We start from the raw sequence: 7,500 nt of genomic DNA, 5'->3' as shown, positions 1-7,500 counted from the left end.
GGTGGTGAAAATGGTGGTTAGGGCTTGCACCGATGGTGGGAAGTCCCTCCAGATGTATAAACTAGCGAAAGTTTTTTTTTTTTTTTTTTTTTTTTTGAGATTTCTTTGTATCATGGGAATGTAGGAGTCACGTAAAGACGAAAATGAGGTACTCGCATATAGAAATACCGACCCTAAGGATGTTCGTGGTCTCAGAAGCCCTTCAACAAAGAAGTGTTATGACACTATCAAGGGAGTTCAGACAAAGATGAATAGAATCACCTGGCGGCAACCAGGATAAAAAGAAAGTATCATTAGGTAAACAAGGTGTTGACATTGGGGGCAAAATGACGAAAATGAGGTACTCGCATATAGAAATACCGACCCTAAGGATGTTCGTGGTCTCAGAAGCCCTTCAACAAAGAAGTGTAATGACACTATCAAGGGAGTTCAGACAAAGATGAATAAAATCACCTGGCGGCAACCAGGATAACAAGAAAGTATCATTAGGTAAACAAGGTGTTGACATTGGGGGAAAGCTATAGAACCTCAAATGCACATAATGACTGTGATTCTTTGAACTCGTTACTTAATCTCAAGCTGACCAGAAAGGCTACACGACAAATCTCCTCAATTTGGTTTTGTTGTGAGATGAGATTGAGTGGATGGGTTTTATGGTCTCCACTTCACCAGCGTTTCTGTCTTTGTGGACAATCTCACGCCGGTGGATAAAAGGAATATAAAGTGGATGTAATAATCCATTTCATCCACTTTCTGGGTATTGATTCTATTTTTATGGTTGCTGCCGGTTGATTTTATTCATCAAGAAGACTTTGAAGATATTGGGTTCTTTGGGAGAAGAAAAATAAAGGTTTTTCGACAAAGGTCTGGACAAGATTGAAACCTTAATATTTCATCTCAAAGATAATGTTTTCGTTATAGTGGATTTAAGTGATTTAAGTGTTAGTAGTTTTAAGTTGATTTAATGTGTCTGTCATTGTATTTAAAGTAGAGGAAGTAACACTCAAGTTACTTTAAAGTGTGTTAGGGTAACTGATGTGAGATCTTTAGTGGTAACGCAATTACCATAAAGTATCACCATAACAAAGTTTGTAGTAATGAGGTCTTTAGAAAGAGTAACTGATAAGAGAGTGGAAGATAAAGAATTGAGAGTTGTAGGAAGAAGAGTCTTGAAGGTGGAACACAAATATTTCAGCAAAAGTGTTGGTGAGAGACGGAAGTAGTAAATGTGTCAGTATCGGCAGTAGATATATCAAGATGTTCCGGCAGTTTAGTTCAATTCACACATGCTATAAAACAGTATCAATACTGGTGGTAGTAACAGTAGTAGTAGTAGTGGTAGTAGTAGTAGTAGTAGAAGTAGTAGTAGTAGCATTAGATACATTAGTAGGAGTAGTATCAGCGAGGATAATGGTACAATTCCAAGGTACCAATCCTATGTGGTATATACAGCACAAGCATAAATTCATCTTACCAGTTAAGACATTAACAGCAGTTTTGTTAATCAACAGAAAATAGCAGGGATACTACCAACAGCTACAACTGACAGCAGTAGATGTAGTAGTCACATATCCAGCAGGAGTGATAGTCACAGCAGAAGTAGGCAGTCTAAGCAGTAACAATAATAGTAATAGTCATAACAGTGGAAATAGTAAGTCTTAGTAGTTAAATAGTTTCAGGCGCAAACGTAACCGAGGTAATAGTAGTAGTCATAATAGTGGTAGTAGTGGTAATAATAGTAATAGTAGTAGTCGTAGATAGTCGGAGTAGTTGTAGTAGTAGTAGTAGTAGTAGTAGTAGTAGTAGTAGTAGTAGTAGTAGTAGTAGTAGTAGTAGTAGTAGTAGTAGTAGTAGTAGTAGTCATCGCCGTAATGGTAGTAGTAGTAGTCGTAGTAGTGAGAGTAGTAGTAATAGTAGTGATAGTATTGGTCTTGATAGTTGTTATGATTGAACTGTAGGCCTTCGGTTGAATAGACGCGATGGAAATTGACGATTGAAATTATCAGAACTTACGGGGGAGAAAGGGGGAGAGGGGAGAAGGGGTAGGGGGAAGGGGAGAAGGGGGAGGGGAAGGGGGAGAGGAGGAAAAAGGGGGAATGGTTATATGTTATAACGCTTCTACTAAGATGACGCACTTTAGATTATTTGTTCTGGCTTGAAAAAGACGATTTTATTCAGTTGCGGGCTGGGACGGGGGGGGAGGGGGAGGGGGAGGGGAGGGGGAGGGGGAGGGGAGGGGGAGGGGAGGGGAGGGGGAGGGGGAGGGGGAGGGGGGAGACCGTACTAACGGTGTTATTACCTCAGTTGAATCAAATCATCTTGTGTTAGCTTGAACAAAATATCTAATTGGTACTTCCCGATAAATCTATAGAAAGAAATATTATGTGAGAGGGAGCGATTATTAATAAACTGTTTCTCTTGATAAATCTGTAATAAGAGAAACGTCTTATCAATATTTTGATAAGGGAAGACTGACGACACAGATAAGGAATTGATGGTGCAGGGGGTGGGGAAGATTGAAGTTGACTGAAATGGAGAGTTGCGACAGTTAGAAAATGGAAGGGATTACGAAGGATAAGAGAAAATTGACGGACAAACAAAAGATTGATCATTCCTAATAAGCATAAATACGTTCTAGATATTCATCACAAGAATTAATGTAACTAAATATGGAAATAAAAATATCTAGACAAGAGAAGTAGACAGTTACTTCCATCCTATGTCTCTAAGTTATGGCATGATATGAACTAGATTGTAGACTTAGAAAGTACAACGCAAGCTTACACTTGGTAACTATCTATGTACCAAGAGCTTTTTTTCCCCTTATAAGGGGCTAGCCAAGTCAAAGTCACGTACCGACTTCCACCCCTTCCACTCCCGTCCACCATATCTTCCACCCCCGTCTCATCTTAGCTCGTCTTAATTTAATGTTTTTTTTTTATCTAGTTCAACCTATTTTAGTTTAATACTTTAATTTGACAACTATAGTCTCTGTATATCAGTTTCGGCTAACTTTCTCATCAACTACTTATCAATTACACCATCTTAAGCCCCAGTCACACTATCACGATACTCGTTAAATGTTGTGAGTTTGAAAATCTGGAAGACGACTTCGCTAACAGTATTCTAGAATTCCTTAAGGGCAATTCAAGAATGTGTCTGACATTCGTATTCTAGGTTTAACCTCTCTTAGTTCGTCGTTGAGCTTCTCAGTCAGTGACGCAAAGGTGATTTGACATTTGGAGATTTAAAAAAATGTAATCTAAGTCGTTTTTACTCAAACGAACGCACTTGAGTCGTGTAGGTGCAAAAGGGTCGTTAATAACCGTTAATGTCCTATTAAAAGTTAATGACCAATTCTTTGTTTATCTTTGTTAGATATTACTTCGTTTGTACGCGTTGTATTGACTCAATACTATTTTTTTTTTCTATAGACGGTCTTTTTATAGAGACTTTGAAGAGTATTTGAAGTATATCTAGAACATAAACAGCATTCTATAGAACCTTTGTCTAAACTCTTCACTCTCAGTTTCACTAAATCGTAAAGATTCTTTAATTCTAGAATTCGTTTTTAAAAGAGTATGAGCAACGTTTTCTAAATGATCTCTAAATATTTTTCATCTTTCAAAAAAATATTAATGTTTCCTAGTTGTATAGGAATATGAAAATATATTAAATAAATATAAAATACCCACGTATTATGACAAAGTTTAATAAAAAAGAAAACAAATTTATAAATACGATTTGTGGAGATTTGCTCGCTTTTATCAAACAACATCCAGAGCTAAAAAAAATAGAATAAAATAAATAAATAAAAATGAATAAATAAATAAAATGAAATAGAATAGAATAGAAATAAAACGGAAATACAAGAAAGCTACAATATCACACATATTACGTCGACGATTTCATTCAGTTTCCGTTAGGACCTCACCCTGAAAGGTTTAGTTACAACGCGCGCCAAAAGAGGGCGTTCCCATGTTTGTTATTCAATGTACAGTCACGACCAAAAGTTTCGACCCACGTTACAGTCCACACATCAAAATAATTTTTGTCTAGCACTTGATATATTTTTCTATGTACTCTTTAGCTCCCAGTTACGTAGTTTTCTTGAACAGATAAAAAAAAATTGTCAGACAAAGAATTTCAATTTTGTATCATGAAGAAACTCTGCATGGGTCAAAATTTTTTGCCCATGGCTGTACAAGACTGCGAGAAACGAGTTATCTAGCCTCTAGATAGGGAACCCCCATATTTGGGCTCCCCCAAGTTCACCCTACATACCCAATCTACCTACCCACTTCTGTAAGCGTGTTTAAGAATACCAAACACCCCAGATGGAATTTATCTCCCCGTTTTTCGTTCTCTTAATCCCTTCTGTCCCTCATTCTAGAGAACAGTAGTTCTAGAAGAGATTGTAATGTTCTAGATAGGGCGAGATAGCCTAGATCGAGTTACATAGTCTATCCTACGGGACTTCACTAGGATTTCTAAGAATTCACGATTTCAAGACTTAGACTAGAGGCTCTACAGTTCAGACGAAGAAATTAAAAAAGAAAAATAAGAAATAAAAAGATTAGTTATTATTCCATTAGTTTCAATTTTAAATCTCGCTGAGGAGAAAATAAAGTAAAACTGAAAATTATAAGAATTAAAATAGACATTAGATATCAAGTAAATAGATATTTGTAAAGAATTGAAGACCAATATAATAAATATTGCCAGATGAATGCTAATATATATATATATATATATATATATATATACATATATATATATATATACATATATGTATATATATATATACTATATATATTATATGTATATATATACATATATATATATATATATATATACATATATATATATATATATATATATATATATATACATATATATATACATATATATGTATATATATATACTGTATATACATATATATATATATTATATGTATATATATACATATATATATATATATATATATATATATATATATACACTGTATATATATATATATATATACATATATATATACAGTATATATGTATATATATAGATGTATATATATATATATATATGTGTATATATATATATATTATTAGTTCAAATGGCAACAGAGAAGAGGTAGATTCACGCTGCGGAAAAAATATTAAGAATATAAATTAGTTTGTAGGAAAGACATCATGCTTAAGAATGGTAGTCATCACAGGGAAACATAAATTAATAAATATGAAGTCCCATCTTAGACATGTACAGCCGCATTCCAAAGTTCGTCAAGACTGAATTATGTTAAAGAACAATGATGTTATTATTTTTCACTTTGTTTTTTAGGATAAAGTGGAATTCTAAAAGAGACATTACTAAGTGCATAACACCCAGCCTATTTCAACTCAAGTCTTTCTTAAGTACCCCTTAAGTCTTTCTTAAGTACCTCTTAAGTCTTTCTTAAGTACCCCTTAAGTATTTCTTAAGTACCCCTTAAGTATTTTTAAGTACCCCTTAAGTATTTCTTAAGTACCCCATAAGTCTTTCTTAAGTACCCCTTAAGTCTTCCTTAAGTACCCCTTAAGTATTTCATAATTACCCCTTAAGTCTTCCTTAAGCCTTTCTTAATTACCCCTTAAGTCTTTCTCAAGTACCCTTAAGTCTTTCTTAAGTACCCCTTAAGTCTTCCCTAAGTACCCCATAAGTCTTCCTTAAGTACCCCTTAAGTCTTTCTCAAGTACCCTTAAGTCTTTCTTAAGTACCCCTTAAGTATTTCTTAAGTACCCCTTAAGTATTTCTTAAGTACCCCATAAGTCTTTCTTAAGTACCCCTTAAGTCTAGTCTTCCTTAGGTACCCTTTAAGTATTTCATAATTACCTCTTAAGTCTTCCTTAAGTACCCCTTAAGTCTTTCTTAATTATCCCTTAAGTCTTTCTCAAGTACCCTTAAGTCTTTCTTAAGTACCCCTTAAATCTTCCTTAAATACCCCTTAAGTCTTTCTCAAGTACCCTTAAGTCTTTCTTAAGTACCCCTTAAGTATTTCTTAAGTACCCCTTAAGTATTTCATAAGTACCCCTTAAGTCTTTCTTAAGTATCTCTCAAGTCCTTCTTCTTTATCAGATACGTTGTCAGTATAACACAAAATACAACATTTCAAGTACAACACATTTTGTCTACGAACTTTAGAACTCGGCTGTATTACACAATGTAAAGATGACAGCATCTGGTAGAGAAGAATATTATTATCATTATGAAAGTAACGTCATTTATATAAAAAGAAATTATGAAAATATCACGTAATAGCGAGGATGGGTAGTTGTAGAGGAAAATAAGTAAATAAAAGAAAATCAATTCATTATCTTTGGGCGTATTGGAAAGTATGACGTCACTGAAAAAAATGACGTCATAGTGATGTCATGGGGCTGTAGTTTACCAGCGCTTCTATCTTTCTGCACAAAATCTCGTCGTAACGCAATGATGGCAGAGATGCATCGGAAACGCATAAAGAAAATATCAATGAACAAATAGTGACGTCAGTGGAACAGTACGTCATCAAAGAGATATGACGTCACAAGAGGGTTGATGACGTCACAAGAAGGATAGTGACGTTAGGGGAACAATACGTCATGAAGGAAGATATGATGACGTCACTAGAGGGTTAATGACGTCACAAGAGGGTTGATGACGTCACAAGAATGTTGATGACATCATTGGAATAACATATTAGGAGAATAATGATGGGAAAATAACAATCAAGTTACAGAAAATAGAGAAAATTATGTGAAAAATAGAAAATGAAAATACTTAATAGTTGGATTTTCCATTTTTTTAAAGAGATGAATAGTACGTTCATTTTCTTTTTCTATTTAGTGAAATTTTAACTAGGAAATAAGGAAGTCTTAGAAATAAGTAATTTCAAAGGTGATTTTTTTTCCAAGGGAGAAAACGAACGACCTTTTGAAAAGGAAATGACTTCGAAGAAAAAGAAGAATAGAAATCTGATTTAAAAAAAAAAAGAAAAAAAATACATCACATAGAGGAGTTGGCTTCGGAGAACGAGTTAACGTTTTTTCAGGACAAGATGTATTTCAAGAAGTAGAATAAGATAACTACTTTTAGAAAAAGGAATATATATACATATATATATAAATATATATATATATATATATATATATATATATATATATATATATATACAAGGAAATAAGCTCCACCGCAAGGACTCGAACCTTTGCCTTAGCGACTACTTATTATAAAGGCAAAGGTTCGAGTCTTTGTGGTGGAGCTTATTTCCATTTGTCACAGTGACACAGTATATATATATATATATATATATATATATATATATATATATACATATTATATATATATATATATATATGTATATATATATATATATATATATATATATATATATATATATATATATATTTATATCGTGTGCTTTGGGAAACTTGTAAGGGACGTCAGTCAAATAAAAGAGGTTATCACACTGGGCTTCCACGAGCTTCA

At 33.7% G+C, this 7,500-nt stretch overlaps 1 protein-coding gene across 2 annotated transcripts in view; it reads right to left on the bottom strand.

Moving 5' to 3' along the window:
* Positions 1–7,500, bottom strand: part of LOC143027155 (uncharacterized) — an 80,729-nt gene that overhangs the window by 10,215 nt on the left and 63,014 nt on the right. The window lies entirely within an intron of this gene.

Source organism: Oratosquilla oratoria, chromosome 7 (genome assembly GCF_046742065.1).
Source record: "Oratosquilla oratoria isolate Oo_2021 chromosome 7, ASM4674206v1, whole genome shotgun sequence".
In the NCBI taxonomy this organism is placed as follows: domain Eukaryota; kingdom Metazoa; phylum Arthropoda; class Malacostraca; order Stomatopoda; family Squillidae; genus Oratosquilla; species Oratosquilla oratoria.
Note: the sequence above shows the minus strand (reverse complement) of the source record. Positions and strands in the feature narration are given on the sequence as shown.